Consider the following 19,583-nt stretch of genomic DNA (forward strand, 5'->3'; position numbering starts at 1 on the left):
TTGCTCTGTCCAAGGTGCCACAGATCTTTCAGCTCCCAGCAGCAACTGACCCTGCTTCCCTGCAGCTCCTCTTATCTGAGCCTGCTGGCCAGGATGGGTGGCTCCCTGTAACTCCCCCCTGATTGGCTGCACCTCACATAACCTCTCTGGGCTGCTCGGAGAACTCACCTCCACTGCTCCCTGCTGAGGTTAACCCTTTCTAGTCCCGTGTGGGGCAGACACCCCATCACAGGCTGCCATAAAAAGATAGAGAAAAGTTATTCTCTCTTGCTACAAAGAGCAGCACAACAGGATATGGGTTCAAACTACAGCACAGGGGATTGAGATTAAATCTCAGGAAAAACTTCCTAACTGTGAGAACAGTAAGACAATGGAACAGACTGCCTTGAGAGGTTGTGGGAGCACCTTCACTAGAGGCTTTCAAAAGGAAGCTGGATAGCATCTGCCTTGGATGGTTTAGACACAACAAATCCTGCATCTTGGCAGGGGGCTAGACTAGATGACCCTTGTGGTCCCTTCTAACCCTATGGTTCTATGATTATTTCACAGATCAATAATAACAGGGATCAACCCTGCCCCCCTTCCCTAGCAACTCCCTCTGCAGGCTTCAGAGCCCAAGTGCCAGTCTGAGCCCAAATGTCTACCCAGCTATTTTTTGTGCCGCCGTGCAAGCCCGAGGCTGTAGACCTGAACTCCGAGACTCGCTGCCATAGGTTTTAAAACACAGTCTAGACGTACCCACACTCATCCAAATGAAAATATTCCTCTCTCCTTGAAACCAAACTCACAACAGCAGAAACTGTGCCTAAACTGACGTTTTGATGTAACTCCATTCCACATTTGACCTCATCATATGCTGCATGTTGCTATAACAACCTAGACCTCTGTTGCCAATGCCCTTGTTACACAAATCCTCACAGACATGCCACCATCCTGAAATCAACTTTCAATTGACTATTTGAAAATGGAAATGTTTTTGTGGGAAAAAAAAAGTCACCATTTAAAATAAAATAAAATAAAATAAATTCTACAAAAAAGGCTGACTGGATTAAATCACCAGAAGATTTTTAAAAGAACTAACATTTCTCATTGCTAAAGCATTTTCCCCACTCTTTCATATATTTTATAATTGTCAAAAAATGCTCAGGCTAATGTTTGTTTTACTTACCTTTTCTTTTCTTAACGCTTTCCCTCTACATGTAGGAAATGGAAGGGTGGTAGCTTCAGCCATGATTGTTAGATTTGGGGCCTTTGAGACTGATTGATTTAGGTCCCCACTCCTGCCCTACCCAGCCACCCACTCCAAGACGACCACTTAATGCTCCAGGACAAAGACCACAGTTGGCACAGTTGGCACAATGGCATTCTGAAGAGTGAAGCTCGTCTGGACAGAAGACAAAACTTCCTCCTTAGGGTGTTCCGAGACTGTGGAATGTGCTTCCCCAGCACTAAGATCCATCCCAAACCTCACCGCTTTCTGCTGTAAGTGCAAGGCGTATTTCTTTGACCTTGCCTTCTCTAATATAAGCACATAGCAACCAGTGTATTTACCTACAAAAACAAGCCATTCCATTGTACACACAACTCCCTCTGGGAAGAAAATGTGAGAACAGACTATACATAACAGATGTGCAGTCACATTGCTTAATGCACGACTGGAAGGCACACAGATACTTTGGTGTAGAGTGCGATGCAAAAACCTACACAGAACAGGAGTCAGAATGATGGGAATTTGTGTCAAAATCTGAATTCTCAGTTGTGATACACATTTTTGTTTTTGAGGAAACTGCATTCCTCAGCAATGAGAACTGAGCCTTACTTCATCCAACTGAGGTTCCTAGAAATAGATCTAATATTGAGGTGACATTCTGACAGGCATGAACCATGTCAGAAGGAATGGACTAGGAGGCATTTCTGTCTGCATATCACTCATAGGCTACCAGTCCCACATCCAGTCAGGGATATAAAGACATCTGTGTGACCTTTAGAAAAACCATGTTCTGTAACTAAGCCCCCATCTTCGTATGTGTATTTGTGATCCAAGTGATTGATGGTGGGAATGTCCTAAAAAGCTTGATTTTTTCCACCATTAATTGCACATAATAAAACCCTGTTCCTCAAATTTGAGAGCGGAGCCCCAGTTTGCACAACTACACCCACTGGGACTAAACTCAGTGCTGAGGTGAAAGTCACCAGGTTGGAACATTTTTGGAGGAATAGTGTAGGAATTATTATCCTTGCAAGCCGCTTATGAGCCCTCAACTTACACCTACACAACCATGTTTGTGTGAACTTTGGAGGAAGCATCTATGAAAGCTGAATCCCCACTGCTTGGATATATTTGTGTTTGTTTTGGTGTGACTGTATTTGAGGGGATGTATTTTGAGCAAAAGAAGTAACACATTTTTCTCTCTTTATAGTTTATGAGGAAACCCAGAACCCCAGTTTCATGGGCAAGGAACTTATGTTCAACTGGGGACTCTATCAGGAGTGGTGAACAGCACACTATGTGCTAATACGCATATCTCCAGGTACCCATTTTACCTTTATGTATAAGCATTTTTAGGCCCATATCAGACCTTCTGACTTCTCAGTATCAACAAGGATTGGCAGAAAATTTGCCAGTCTAATAGGAAGACAAGTAATTAAACCCCTTGGCTCCACCTGTATGGAATTTGAATGGAGGAGCATAGACTGCAGGAGGGAAGAGTTTAGAGGAGGCACCCAAAAGTCAGAGGTCCCCTGCATTGGACATCTGTTGACTGCTGAGGACCTCTGGCCTGCAGCCGCGAAGCTGAGATCTGCTAAGGAAATGCCCAGACCAAAGGCTGTGAAAAGTGTTCAGTAATGTATAGCGATGGCCAGCTACCTTTCCTGATTCTATTAGAAACCCGTGAAAGGAAAAGTTAACACGACAATGATACAGCAAGGGAATGATCTAGGGTGACCAGATAGCAAATGTGAAAAATCGGGACGGGGGGTGGGGGGTAATAGGAGCCTATATAAGAAAAAAGACCTAAAAATCGGGACTGTCCCTATAAAATCGGGACATCTGGTCACCCTAGAATGATCAGAAGCTCAAAAATCGGCATTTCAAAGAGTGAAGAAAACCGTAAGGGAGGCACCAGACCTAAAGTACTACAACCCTGCAGAGCAGCTGGAGCTACAGCATGATGCCTCAGAAGCAGGCCTAGGAACATCATTGATGCAAAGCCAGCAGCCCGTAGCGTTTATCAGTAGAGCTTCGACCAATACAGAACAGTTATATGCTCAGCTAGAAAAGGAGCTACTGGCTATGCTCTTTGAACAGAACGATTTCACCAGTTCACTTCTGGGCACCCGGTGGATGTGCCATCTGTTCACAAACTACTGGAAAGCATCATGAAAAAGCCACCACTGAGTGCACCCAAGCGACTGCAACGTATGTTACTAAGACTCCAGTGGTATGATGTAAAGACAAAAGGCTGCCTAGGAAAGTCACTACTGGAGGTTGATACACTAATTAGGGTATATCTTCTAAGATACAACAAAGATGAGTCTCTGGGAGTCTATCAGCATGCTGCAATACCTTCCCACCACTGATGGATGGCTTTGCAATACAGCAAAGCACCAAAAAAAGCAAGGTTCTAAGGAAGTAAAACAAATCATACTCCAGGTTGTCCAGACTCCAAGTAAGAAATGCCACAGGAGGTGGCACCCTACCTACCACCACGGAAGGGATGAGACGTGTGTGTGTGAAAAGGGACCACACAATAATCCCAGAAAATCTAAGATGCGACATCATGAGAGAGCTCTACATGTCAGGAACCTGGGCTCAAACACAGTCCCACTGGGCTTTCGGGGAAGTAGCCATGGCCATCACGCCACCCCAATACATTGGATTTCCAGGGAATTCACAGACTTCTGTGAAATAACTTCCAGGATTCCGTGACCTCCTTCCTGATTGGCCCATGGGCTTCACCCTAACTGGTTGGAGACTATATATAAACTTCCTGCTTCCCTTCTGGTCTTGTCTGAGCAACAAGCCATTGCTGGCTAGTTGCTGCTTGGGCCCATCTGACCCTGCCTTGTCACCCTGTCTGACCTGGCCTTGCCATTTCACCTGACCCCACCCACACCTTGTTCCCACACCTGATCCTGCCTTGCTGCCTTACCCTGACCCGCCAGCTGCTTCACTGTACCTTCCTATTGGGTTGGATCTTCTGGCGATTGAACCCCTTGCATGAATTCTGACCCCCGATCAGGACTGCCCTTTGACCTGCCTGACTCCCAGGCATTACAGTTTGCTCAGACTACCTTTCAATCTCCTCCTGGTCTCACCCTTGCTCCACGGAAAGGGGCATGGAACCCACAGGGCCAGCACGCTGGCATGCTCCGGAAGATTGAGTCACCTGGAGCAAATCACTCTCCTACAAGAGGGAACACCCAGGCCAAAGCAGACTGCCCCCATGTGGAAACCTGCATCCTTCAGGACACTGGAAAGGATCCAAAGGGATGATCAAAGGGATGGAATGCAAGCTATACAAGCAGATGCTGAAGGAACTGGGTATGTTTAGTATGGAAAAGAGGAGTTTAAGGGTGGGGGGACATAAAAAAGATGGAGAAAAGTTGTTCCCTCTTGTCAGAGGGCAGCACAAGAGGCAACTGGTTCAAACTACACCATAGCAGATTATATTAAATCTCAGGAAAAAAATCCTAACTATAAGAACAGTAGGGCAATGGAAAAGACTGTCTAGGGAGGTTGTGGAAACGCCTTCACTGGAGGTTTTCAAAAGGAGGCTGGATAACCATCTGTTTTGGATGGTTTAGACACAACAAATCCTGTATCTTGGCAGGGGGTTAGACTGGATGACCCTTACAGTCCCTTCTAACCCCATGGTTCTATGATTTTATGACAGACCAGGCCAAGGTAAGCCTGATCTTCACTGGTAAAGTCTTAGAATGGGTATATCCTATGTCACAGCAGGATCATCCTGTATTGGCCAGTTGAAACTTCTTCCCAGGGGCTTTTGCAATGATTTTTGATTATCCATACTGGAGATGAAGCACGATCCTAGCTCTCCGTAGATTCCATAGTTACACTAGCACATGTATGCCTATAACAATGGAGCAGCTCAGTGAATGGCAGGACTTTCCATTCCCCCCCTAGGCCAGACAAAGACACCACCGGTGAGACCTCTCTTTATTCGCTGATACAAACAAGTTACATATTGCCCTTCTGACGTGGTTAGTTACCACCCTTTATCTTCTACATGTTGGTTTGGTCAAAACATCTCTACCCATAACACTGTCATCCTGACCTTTACTTTAAGAGGGGTCAATATATTCCTGTTATCTTTGCGGAGTGTGTTTGTACCATACTCGTATCAGGGTGTTCTGGAACCACCTTTCTGGAATGTGCTTGTGTGAGTGTCCTGTGCCTAACACTTTTTAGGAATGTGTGTGTTTTTGCAATACCAGCCCTGTTCTTGTCAGGTTCTGCGAACTTGCAAGCAGGCATGTTTTGTAACAGGGCCTGACTTCTTCTCATAGCTTTACTTTTGCTAACTTTGTTTTATATCAGCAGAGCCTGATAGGACTACTACTTTAGTTCAGGTCTCAGGCCTCATACCAGGCCTCTTATACAAGGCCTCATGTCTCAGGCTCTCTTCTTCTACTACAACACATATGCCGCTCATGCATGGATTGATCTTTGAAACAGATTAAAATATCATCTAGTGGTCCAATATAACCCACAAAACATCCTTGATCAGGTGCTGAAAGATGGCAGGCATGTTGATACGACAAAGGCATCACCTGGTATTCAAAATGGCCATATTACGTTCAAAATGTGGTGTAGAAGAGCGGACTCACCCCTGCGGCGCCTCCTACTGGTCGTCCAGGGTAGCTCACCAGCCTCTGGAATGCCTTCTGCAGGCCGGTGATCCACCTTGTCCTCTGCTGGCGCCCGTGTTCCTCCCAGGACCCGGTGCCCCTATTACTGGGATGCTGCCCCCTGGCAGTACCCCACAGATCTGGGTCTCCCCTCCCTGGGGAACCCCCACCCACTATCCCCACATAGCCTCAGCACTAGGCCACTGCCAGTCACCAACTAGCCCCCGCTCCCTGGGGCAGACTGCAGTATAGGCCACTCATCACTGGCAAGGGGGCGGTTGGACCTGCTGCCTTGGCCTAGCCCTGGGCTGCCCTCTGCAACCCCCAGTACCCATTGGCCTAATATTAGGCCGCAGCCTGGGGCTATCCAGGCTGGAGCTCCCCAGCTCCTCAGCCTTTCCCCAGCCCTGCTCCACCCAGGTACTCTGTCTTAGCTCCCTGCAGCCAGGCCCTTCTCTCTCTGAGTGCAGAGGCATCCCTGAGATCCAACTTGGTGAATAGCCAGGCTGTGCTTACTTGGTCTAGGAGCTCCAGGACCAGGTGAATTTTTGCACAGTGATTTTCTTTTAGGTCATGCACAGTCTCAGAGATTCATCCTTCTTTATGAAGGGAACCCGGCTGAAGAGTTGAACTGTTGGATGAAACTTTTTTTAGATTCTCATTAATATATTCCTTATGAGCTGCCAGTTCAGGCTCGGACATGGAGTATACTCACCCAAACAGTATCTTGACACCAGGTAGCAAGTCTATTGGGCGCTCATATTCATGGTGGGCAGACAAGGTGTCTGTGTTCCATTTTTTGAACATGTCTGCTAACTTTTGGTATGTCTTTCTTAGAGCTCTTGGTATCTTCCTTAGAAATAAGGAAGTCTGTCCTGCTGCTCGACCTCATACACCCCTCACAATACATGAAGCCTGGGTGGTATGTCTGGCCAGGGATTCCGGGAATTAAGACCTGGGGGCCAAAAGGCAATTGGTTCAGCAGTACTCCAAGCTAAATGTCACAAGGTGCTGCTGCCAGGATATACTCAGGTCATGCTTAGCGAACCAGGGGATTCAAAGTATCACAGGAAAGTGTGGAGACCAGATTAGGCTGAAATGAAGGAATTCATGGTGTTCCCAGATTACCACTTCCAGAACCATGCTTTCCTGACTAAGTGGTGAGCAGAGAGGAATCAACAGTGTGGGCACAGAACTATGCAGCCTGGAAAAAAACCCGGTTAGGAGGGAGAGAGACATAGGTCTCTGCCCAAGATAGGTGACTGCTGAGGAGCTGGGAGGGGAGTCTAAAATAAAATTGGGTGCCCTTGATGGACCACAGAGGAGCAAAACAGGTGCAGTCGCCCAGAACTGTGACAGTATCAGCCTGGATTCTCCGAGGAACTGCCACTACAACATGGTTCCTTCTAGTAGCCATTCCGAGGCAGAGTATATTGGCACAGAGTACATTGGCACACATGCACTGGCTCCAAGTCAGTGGCATGCTGTCTGAGAAAAAGGAACAATGGTGAAAAAAGACAGTCGAAATGTAACTGGGTAAAGTAGGGTGGAGGCAATTCCAGTGCCTGTTCCTCCCAACTTGAGCATGAGGAACATAGGACCACGTGTCAGAGGCTGATGTCAGAAATCTGGACATGGACTGTTTCTTCTGATTATTCTGATGTATGATATGTGCTGTTTCACTATGGGTCTGATCCAGCTTCCACTGAAGTCAATGGAAGTTGGATCATGTCGGAAGAGGGTTGCAAAGGATCATGTCGGAAGAGGGTTCAATGACTGCAAAATGCATGTTTAGTATTTAAATGATCCATGGGAGATATTAGCATTTTGTTTTAGTCAATTTTACCGCATCAAGAAAAACATAGGAAATGGCATTCTGTTTATAGGCCTAAAAATATTTTTCTATTGTCCTATGCTATGTGCAGTATTCTGTTGAATACCTATAAGAATATCATACAGAAATAATAAGACCATTTGGTTTATAACTATAAAGGACATCTGATGGCAGCAAAATATATTAAATGGTAGTACTGGCTTTTTGCCAGTTGATTCTGAATCCTAAGAAATATGAGAATTCTCTAATTAATGAACAGAGATGGGGAATCAAGGTTTCAGGGTCAATGAGACATGATGATAAGTCAGCAGTGTGTAGGGGTAAATTTAGAATGAGGGTATCTTAGTTTTATCCTTTTAGTGAGAATAGAATTTCTAGCTGCAATAACTAGAGGTTCTACGATTTATCCAATGGTACGAAGGGGTGGAAGGGAGCAGAAAAGAAACAGCCTTCATTATGTGGAAGAAAAGCAAGGAAGGTTATTCACAAAGCAACAGTAACTTAACACACTATCACATAGGTAGAATATTGTAGTGCTATCTGTGGTGAGTGTTATAGGATAATGAGAACTGGTTGAGTTATACTTTGTGAACAATTTCTTCATCTCAATCAACATTTGTGGAAAATAACAAAATCCTTTGATTTCTGTTCATGAATTGTGTGCAAACTAATCATTTCCCCCCAGTTGTGCAAACTGTTTTCACAAACTTGTTTGTTTCCCACAAATCATTCTTAGCAAGCATTGTTGGACTGGGGTGGCTAGGACCTCCAGAGAAAAGAGTGGTTCAGCATTACTCTAGGCAGTAGTTATTCATGATGTGCCTACCCACACTCCACCACTGCTAGAATGCAGGGAATGATTACTGTTTTCTTCCCTCAGACAAAGAGGTTGGCAATCCCAATTCGTCTTGTGATTCCCTGGACACAAGACCCAGCTGCCTCGTTTTCATATAGGTCTTATCCAAAGTACATTGAAATCAATGAATGTCTGTCCATTGGCATCAGTGGGATTTGAATCAGGCATACACAGCATGTTTTGGGGGGAAATATGCCCTGCAGGTCTGGGATCAGAATCTTGACCTTCTTTTCAAAATCTTCTTTCATTTTTTTCTCTCCATTTTTTCTTTGCATAATATCAATCTGACCATTTAGAATATACCTTAGTTATGGTATACAGGCTAACATTCCTCCAGTTTTTAAATAAATGCAGCTTTTAAAAAAAATGTTGCCAGTATTTCACAAATATCTCTGGGCCTGAATCACTACTGTGTCAGTAAGTAACTCCATTGAACTCAACAAGGCACAATGCCATAAAACTGGAATTAGGCTGTATGCATGCCCTCTCTACTTACCGATAATACTCCTTTTCTCAATAGCTGCAGCATTAAACGTTGATCTGTTTATTGTTCACCTTTAGATAACTGCAACAAAGATGTTTTATTGCCTTTTGAGCATTATATAGTTCTACATGTTAAAACAAAAAAGGCTGCCCTTTTCACTCAGACTCCAAATATTTTTGTGTGTAAGGTTTAAGATAATATATTTACCAGTTCAAAGATGAATCTCTTCTAAGTCTTTTATGGATTTTTTTCTGAATGGGTTATTTCTTTGTTGTAAATTTTCCGTTTTGTGAGATGCAAAGTTTAATACTACATTCACTGAATGCATGTATTGAGGGCATTCTAGATACAGTCAAATGGAACGTCATCCGCTAAGTAATAAATAATCTTTAAGGTACAAATGCTGCTACCCTTTCTCATCTTGGTGAGTATGCTTGTAAGTAAATACTCCCCAACATGAATGGTTAGGCTTGCACAGTCTAGCCCTAAATAATCACTAAGGATCCATACTGACACCCTTACTTCTCTGATGTTGGAGGGTGTTTAGCTTCCATGTGTTGGTTCAGCAGATTATATAGGGCCTAATCCAAAACTCACTGCAGTCATTGGAAAATCTCTCATTAACTTCAGTGGGCATCAGACCCAGAGACAGGCATGATGTGAAATGAAAAATGGGGTGGTGTTTATGTGACCATCACTTATTTGCACTGTAGTGTCCAGGAAGTGGATCTCTTGTGTGGACTGGTCACATAAACACCACCCTATACCGGAAACCTGCTGACCACTATACTTACCTACATGCCTCCAGCTTCCATCCAGGACACATCACACTATCCATTGTCTACAGCCAAGTCCTAAGATACAACCAAATTTGCTCCAATCCCTCAGACAGAGACACACACCTACAAGATCTTTATCAAGCATTCTTAAAACTACAATACCCACCTGGGGAAGTGAGGAAACAGATTGACAGAGCGAGACGGCTACCCAGAAATCACCTACTACAGGACAGGCCCAACAAGGAAAATAACAGAACACCACTGGCCATCATGTACAGCCCCCAGCAAAAACCTCTCCAGCACATCATCAACAATCTACAACCTATCCTGGAAAATGATCCCTCACTCTCACAGGCCTTGGGAGGCAGGCCAGTCCTTGCTTACAGACAGCCCCCCAACCTGAAGCAAATACTCATGAGCAACTACACACCACACCATAGAAACACTAACCCAGGAACCAATCCCTGTAACAAACCACGTTGCCTACTCTGTCCCCATATCTACTCTAGCGACACCATCAGAGGACCCAATAACATCAGCCATACCATCAGGGGCTCATTCACCTGCACATCTACTAATGTGATATATGCCATCATGTGCCAGGAATGCCCCTCTGCCATGTACATTGGCCAAACCGGACAGTCTATACGTAAAAGAATAAATGGACACAAATCAGACATCAAGAATGGTAACATACAAAAGCCAGTAGAACACTTCAATTTCCCTGGACCTTCAAGAACAGATTTAAAAGTAGCCATCCTTCAACAAAAAAACTTCAAAAACAGACTTCAAAGAGAAACTGCAGAACTACAATTCACTTGCAAATTTAACACTATTAATTTGGGCTTGAATAAGGACTGGGAATGGCTGGCTCACTACAAAAGCAATTTTCCCTCTCTTGGTATTCACACCTCCTCATCAGTTATTGGGAGTGGACCACATCCACCTTGACTGAATTGGCCCTGTCAACAATGGTTCTCCACTTGTAAGGTAACTCCCTTCTCTTCATGTTTCAGTATATTTATGCCTGCATATGTAATTTTCACTCCATGCATCTGATGAAGTGGGTTTTTTACGTATGAAAGCTTATGCCCAAATAAATCTGTTATTCTTTAAGGTGCCACTGGACTCCTCATTGTTTTTGTGGATACAGACTAACACGGCTACCCCTCTGATACCTAACTTCCCCACAGTTCTTGGGGGTGGGTTTTATAGATTCATAGATTATCAAGCCAGAAGGCACATTGTAATCATCTACTCTGACCCCATGTATAACACAGTCCATAGGACTTCCTGGAATTAATTGCTACTTGAACTAAACATCATATCACTTGCATTTTTCTCCATGCCATTTTTCATTTCACATTGATGCACATCTGACTGGTTCCTTCCTTTTCCACTAATGGTATTTCTAATCGATAGTGGGTATCCACCCTCTAGTTGCTATTGTCTGTTTCTAACGTAAATCCTATGAGTACAAATAGATGTTTTGCTGTATTACAACTGGCTCAAGAAACCAAAGCAAACTAAATCATGTGCTTTGAGCATTTGGAGAATCACAGCAGATAGAGATGGAAAAGGAACTATTAGGTCATGGCATCCATCCACCTTCCAATGCCTGATTTTTCCCAGCAGTATATTTCGGCTTTTAAATGTAGCTTCTTTTCATTCTAATTAAATCAAAGAGAGAGACAGATTACTATTATATAGCCCAACAAACCTTTCACTTTGAGAAAGTCCTTTTAGATTTATTTCATTGAGTGCACAGAGTGAGGTGAAATATATTTCATTTTTATAAAGAAGTAAAATATTAACAATAAAAAAACTGGGCCAAAGTGGAAATTGCTCTCAAAAAATACTAGCGGAATTGTGGGATATCAGTGTTTGAAAATGGATGATGACATTTTCAAAGATTGTAACCTAGCTTCCTGGAGTAAAACCTCAGTGCAATCAGGCTGATATTATTTACACTGAAAAACATATGGACCATCTACTGAGCTGGTGTAAATCACCATAGCTCCACTGGTTTCACTGATTTACACCAGCTGAGGATCTGGCCCACATATATACATGTGTATAAAGTCTGACCTCCTACATAACACAAGTCATAGAACGTCCCCAAAATAATTCCTGTTTGAACTAGAGCATATATTTTAGAAAAACATCAATCCTGGTTTAAAAATTGATAGAGGGAGATTCTCAAATTAAAGGTCACAAGAATCCTTTTTAATCGAAAGTATTAGGCAACCTAAATATAATGGTCACTACCAGTTTCCCCTGTCTTATCAGCAGGGCAGGGTTATATATTATATATTTGCAGGGTTCATAAAGGAACTTAAGTTCTAAGTAAATGGCAGGTGGAATTGTGTTTATAAATCTATCTTCTTACTTCAATATCAGGACAATAGAAGAGTAGAGCGAAGAAGTGAAAAGTAAAGAGAGAATGCAGCAAACTGATGACACTGTTCGCCCTGTACTTATTCAACCTGTATTGCTTGCACTTTCCTGATGATCATTTAACATGCAACAGTGACTATATTAAGTATTTTTACCATTCCCTACAAAGTCACCCCTGAGGACGGCACAGCAGCCCCACTAAGCTTCTGTTTCGATGCTTTAAGCTCCATTTTAATTAGCTGGTGGGAATGAATGGAATTATTTTGCCATTGCAGTGTCCCAATTTGACAAACTGGGACTTGGCACTAACTCTTCGGAAGACACTTAGTGCAGCTATATATGGTATATGCTAATGATGCTATTAGTAACACATTGCGGAATGCTAGCATATTACACCTTATACTCTTATCTAGATGGTTCTTTACAAAAGTAACTTGACTAATAGTGGAGAAAAGGTTTTTTTTTTAAGATAAAATTTCTGTGATACTGCTTTATACTGCCAAGGAAAGAGAGAGCAACTTCTATAAAGCAATATTTATTATTAATTAGATAAAGATTTTGCCAGGTATTTTCTTTATCTACAGTCAAGATCACTTAAAAAAGAAAATGATGATGAAATAGGAAAGATCATAGGATGGTGATAAGCCCCCCACTCTCTGTTGTGCTTGTTATGTACTGAGCTTGTTGGGTCCAGCACTGAGCACAGAGTTAAGGCTATACATTTAGTTCAAGCCGTCCCTCGATGAGACTGCTCATGTAGGTCATGTATTAGGATGTGGCAGTCTGTCCCTGGGAGAATTCAGACAGGACTTGTAATGGAAATCATGACACAATAGGGTCACATTCATCAAAGGGGTAGCGAATAGGTGGTTTTAATTTTTAATGAATAAATGGCATTTCTATGAATTAAAAGTCAAAAGTAGATAAATAAGGCATGACTAGTGATAATTACCAATTTTATATATTTAGAGAAAACTGGTACTTCATAAATATTGAATTGTGCTATGATCTGAAGTATGTCTGTACCAGGGCTCCATAAATAAAGACATTAGTGACTAATCACTAGAATTCGTCATCATTTATCTTCTTTCACGTTTTAACCAACTGAAATGCCATTTATTCATCACAACTCAAAACACAAAGAAAAAGTGTTCATTCTTTTGATAAATCTCTTGAGGAGGAGGGAAAATAGCATTTGGATAGTACAATGGTAAAGTGAAAATAAAAGGACCACTCAGCAATGAGAGAATCTTCCAAGGAATCATGGTTTCTGTCTCTGTCTCTCTCTCTGGGTATGACCCTGCTTTTCACATACACCAGTTTTACATCAGTGCATATCTCCATTGACTTCAATGGAGTTACTTCTGTTATCCACCCATAGACAGCAAGAATTAGTCCTCAGGGTCTTTTATAGAGGCATTACAGCAGTTCCCCAGGGTGGTGTCACAGCATCTGCCAACCTATGGCAGTCCTTCTGTGTTAAGAGGGCTACTATTGGTTAATCTCAGAACTGTGAACAAATGCTAAAATTGGCAATAATCAGCATAATGATGTGTTGAGTGGAGACAGGCTTTTTGCTGCTCCACCCCTTGCTGCTGTGAAAATCCTGTCATTGCTCTCTGTTGCTTTAGATTATTGGTTGCATAGAGCATCAATCTCCATGTGATTCTGTCTGTTGGACTGGTGTTCTGCATGGTTGCTGTTACTGGTCTGCACGAACGCAGGTGGAATTTGAAGCAATCGTGTAGGTTTCACATTGTTTGTCTGGGTACTGTAATTATATGGCCCTCGTCACCAGAATGTCTGGACACTGAAGCAATAGGGCAGGTTTTGCATTGCATGGGAACGATCTATTTACTGAATAATCACTGGTTTCTTGGCTCTTCCAATTCATATTGGTTTCACATTATCATAACTTCAGATGATTAGTCCTGGCAACAAGGGCTAGATTCCCATCCATGGGGATAAAATTATGGGGATGGATGCCTGGTTCTTCTGTCCCCAGTGATATGAAGAAGTGAGGATGTGCTAATTAGTCATCGACCCATCTTCACAATAGAAGTTTGATTTGTAAGGACATCCAAGCACTATTGGGACAGTGGCTACCTTGTGCAGTAAATTGCATATAACTTTGGGCTTTGCTTAGTTCTTGGAATGGCTTTGATTTGGCCATGGATTAACGTAGATTCAGTGGGGCCTTGATATTTAATGGCCTGGATTAAGCTTGGGACACATTAGGATGCTTTGGACTGGAACATGGAAAGGATAAAAGATGGGTGAAAATTAGCACTGGCTGGTCCTTTCCTCCCTCTTCTGCTGCCAGGACAGGTGTCCTTAGAAGTTATCTTTTTTAAGTAAAAAAAAAAAATAATGATCATGCTGGCTGCTGTGCCAAAAGATGCTAATTTATTATGCCATTGGCAGGGAACAAAGAAGAATTTTGTTCCCTTTACATTAGAAATTTGGCTGAATACATTTTACAGATGCCCAGAATTATTTGAAGTGGGTAGTGGCTATCCATTACGATTATGTTTACAAGCATAAGTCAGTAGATCATTAGTGTTTTCTAAGCAAACATGCAACAAAATGCCTTGACTTTCATGGACTTGCACTGTGGTTTACATGCTTGGACCCTGACTTTTTATGATTTGCAGTACTTTTGCAGGAGGGGCAATTACAACCATAAAATTAAACTGTGCTTTCACCCATCGGGTAAGTAACGCCAGCGGTGAAAAAGTGACCTTTGACCATTGCATTTTCAGCTATAAAGATATTTTACTCCTGTAACAGTGAGCATCAAAGCATTGTGATACAATACTACTACTATTAAGTGAAAAATGAGGTATTATACAAAGCCATGAAAATGAAAGTAATAATTAAATCTTCATATAACTTTAGGTTGCATTGTAAGAGCTTAGCTGAAAAAAATGTCTTTAACTTATGGCCCGCAGCAATCACATCTGTTATATTTTAGGAACAGAAAACTAATGAGGTGGAATCTGGAGTACTGAGCTTAATTGGGCTTGTTTTGATTAACTGTATGTGCTGGGAATATTTTACACACTTGTATAAATTGCAAAACAGCTAATGTAAGCCACAAAAGTCACAAAACCATTGTGGGTAGCCTTACAAAAATAGAACTGTCTCTGGTAAACAATAAATTGAAAGGGTAAATATCTGAAGTTTTGATTTAAAAATGTATGTACTTTAATTTGCTTAATTAGTGTCCTTCTATGGTTATAAATGCATTTCTCTTGCACACACGCACCCATCTACACAGAAATGAATTTGTGGTGTGGTTATAATAGTACCAGCAAGTATTTGGATATGACTGCATTATTTATGAATGGCAAAGCCGTTAAGAACATTCTGCCAATACAGCCTTTATACAACACCATAACATGATATAATCTGTATATACCAAGTATTTAACAGAGAAGAATATTTATGTTTTAGAGTGTTAGTTTTTTTACAAATGTGATTGAAACTATTTTTTGCATCCCTTCTCCTGCAAAACAAGAATTATTAGTACCATGTGTCAGAACCTCAGGTGGTATAAATGGACATAACTCCATGGACTGCAATGGAGTTGTGAACTGGTGGATTCTCAGCAACCCCAGGGATTTCAACAAGCTTGGCCCTCTGGCTAAGCCTCAAATCTCACAGCTGCAAATGTCGTCAAGGCATTGCATGCCTGGTGGGCCACAATGACTTGACCGACCACAAAAAGGATGGGTGGAGGGGGGAAAATATCCAAGCAGCTGACTTCGATTAACAAGTCATCTCAGAGGCTGCTGGGAGTGGGGAGGATCTGGGGCTCTCTAAAAACTAGACACCACTTACTCTTCACAAAGGGAACATTCAAGAAGACTGCGATGCTGAAGGAGTGACAAGAGAAAAACCGTTCCTCAAAGGGGCAGGAGAAGGAGAGGCAATCACCTTGGGGAAAACATACTGAGATTGAGGAGAGCTGGGCACAGGCTGGGGCTTGCCTCCCTAGGACACTTTGAACTTGCCTAGATAAACGGGAGTAAAGACTTTTGGTGTAGATGGTGCTAAATTTAAAACCGATATACTCCCTGTTTTAAAACTGTGACATTGTCTCTGGCTTCTCTTTCCGCCCCCGTTCCTGCCACCCTTGCCATGGTGGTCAGATCATCCTGGCCAACCAGGCAATGGCTTGGAAACATTTGGAACTCTTGGATTTAGGGATCAGCTGGAGGGCCAAGTCACCTTAGTGATCATCTGCCTAACTCCCTGGCGCTGCTGATTTACTCCCGCTGAGATCTGGTCCCACGTTTTCACACATATACATTTCAGAAGGTGGTAAAATATAACCACTAGTTTTTAAAAGCATTACAAATTATTTTAAATAGGTTTTCTTTGCATATAATTGCCATCACCACTATACTTGTTACCTAATAATCATGTGTGAGTTAATAACTGCTTACTGACTTATACATTACTGAGCTTTTAGTTCAGAATATGACTATTACCTAGTAAAGAAGAGGCTCCCTCAAGTTACTAGTTAAATAAACCCTGATATTTTCAGTACCTTGCATGGCTACTCCATTTAACACATTGTGCAAAATGTTATTGCCCAAATTAGGACTTATTAGGTAGCAGAATTTTATTACCCAAATTAGGACTTGCTGGAGCTAACCCCTTTACTCTTGCAAAAACATCTCTAATAACCAGAAGTCTGAAGGACATTGGTTTTACATCTCATCCAAAACACAGCATCACTAGTAGCCATAACCACTAGTCACCTATAACATTGTGCCATGTAATTGGTTCAGTAAAGACTCTGAGGGGTGAGTGTCACCTTCTATATCATCAACTCCACTCCCGGTAGTATGCTGGGTTTTGCTTAGGCAGTTCCATTCAAGTACTGACCAGGGTATAGTATACAGTTACACTAGGTAGGATGAAAATGTTAAGGGCAAATCATTGCAGCTTCAGGTCATAAGATGATTGCTGGTGTGATCAGGAAGGCATTCCCTTCTTTTATATAAGACATAGTAGCTTTCAGAATTGGGCATTGCTGACAATGGGATAAACCACTACTCTGTTGTGGTATGACAATTCCTTTGTTCTCTAATTTCATTCCCCTTCCCTTACCAGAACACAACAAATAAAAACAATACTTTCAGAAACTTTCCACCTCCTGATGCCAAATAAAATTGGGGTAATGAGAAAATAACTCTTCCCTCTACACTTTCCAGTCCTATCTTCAAACTCTCTCCTTTCAAAGTGTTTTGAATAATAAAAGTATGTTTGTATGAACTGTATTTAATGCTTATAGCTTATAGCTTAATGCTTATAATGATTTCCTATAGCTAAATTAATTTCACTGTATTGAGCCTACTAAATACTGCTGCTTTTTAAAGGTTACTCTTGTGAAAGATTGTACTCATCAAGGACTGTCAGTCACCTCATAAAATAAAGGTTATCACTATTATCAGTGGTGAACAATAGCTGGTAACTTCAACTTGTGTAAAAGTTAAGAGACTAATCATTGATAGGTTTTCAGCAGCTATTTTTAAGGGTTTAAGCAATCGTTTAAGGGTTTAAGCAATCGTTAAAGGAAAACATTTTTCAGCTTTAAGATTTACCCCGATTATCTCCTCTGTGTGTGTGTGTGTGTGTGTGTGTGTATTTTTTGATCCCGTGTGTGTGTAAGTATAAAATGAATATGGTCCTTACACACACACAGGAGAAAATCAGGGCTAAGCTGAAAAAGTAGTCCTTTATACATATATACATTCCCTCTCTCTCTCGCTGTATGTACAGAGAGAGAGAGAGATTGAAATTGTCTGTGTCTGGGTATATACATACATGCACACTTAAGATTTGGTCTTTCTTTTTTAAGACGGAAGCTTGTTTGCTAAATGTTATTTATGAAAGTGAACACCCTGTAACATGATCAGCGGAAATGGGGTCAGCGGGCCCTCTGTTCCCTGGAGGGACTGTGATTGAGGAGATACTGGGAACAGGATATGCAGGGAGTTAAGCTAGAAGCAATGTAGCCACATGGGCAGATCTGTGCACAGGGTTTAATAAAGTTCTAGGGGTTGAAAGGGCAGGCCCATGGATAATGGAGACAATTTTAAAAGCATATGGGGTGACAGGTTCCTCATAGGAAAGCTACCAGTGGAAGTAGACCCCGCAGTGGAACCTAGGTTCATACCATGAAGAAAAATTTCAGACATTATGTAATCCAGTACACAAGAAGCTTAAAAGTCTGCAGAGCAGGGATATCATAGCACTCGTAGAAGCCAGTAAAGCCTGGATAAGCAGCATGGTAGTGGTAAAGAAGCCATCAGGCAAATTACGCATCTGCATAGACCCAAAGCCACTCAACAGGGCATTGAAAAGATGCCACTACCCACTGCCCACAATTGATGACATCTTGCCAGAACTTTCCCAAGCCAGAATCTTTATGGTCTCTGGTGTGAGAAATGGATTTTGGCACATAAGTCCAGATAAAGAGTCCAGCATGCTGACAACCTTTGCAAAACCACTTGGTTGCTACAGATGTCTGCACAAGTCAATTGGTATAAGCCCAGCACCTGTGATGTTCCAGAGAAGATTCATCCAAGCACTGGAAGGGCTACCTAGGCTGAAAATAATTGCAGATAAAATGTTTATTGTAGGTGAAGGGGGCAATGTCACAAAAGCTAAATGAGATGATGACAGAAAATTATGAGCTTTTCTACAGCAATGTAGGGACAAGAACATTAAACAAAATCCAGAAAAAAATGTGACTCAGAGACTGTGAGGTAACATATATTGGACATCTGCTCACAGCAGAGGGACTGAAAGCAGATCCCAACAAGGTCAAAGTAGTCAGAGACATGCCAGCTCCAGTGGATGTGAAAGAGGTACAGCGCTTCATAGGAACAATATGTTTTATGTCCAAATTCTGTCCACACCTGGCTGCAGTAGTGGAACCTGTACATCAGCTCACCAGACAGGATGTGAAATGGAACTGGGCAGGTCTCCAAGAGCAAGCATTTGACTCACTGAAACAAATGATAATGGATGCACTTGAAGTACTATTAGCCTGGAGAGGCACTGACACTCCAGTTTGATGCATCGGACAAAGGATTAGATCTAGCGCTTTTGCAGGAGGAGCCAGCCATTCATGTAAGAAGAGCCTTGTCAGAGACTGAACGTATGTATGCCCAAAAAAGAGCTACTGGCTGTGGTATTTGGAGTGGAGTGATTCCATCAGCACATCTATGGCCATCCAATAATATTGCAATCAGACCACAAACCCTTATAGACAATCATGTCAAAGCCCTTTCTTAGTGCTCCAAAGAGATTGCAGTGCTTGCTGATGCACCTCTAGTACCA

This window comes from Terrapene carolina, unplaced genomic scaffold, assembly GCF_002925995.2.
Source record: "Terrapene carolina triunguis isolate 2854851 unplaced genomic scaffold, T_m_triunguis-2.0 Scaffold42, whole genome shotgun sequence".
Lineage (NCBI taxonomy): Eukaryota > Metazoa > Chordata > Testudines > Emydidae > Terrapene > Terrapene triunguis.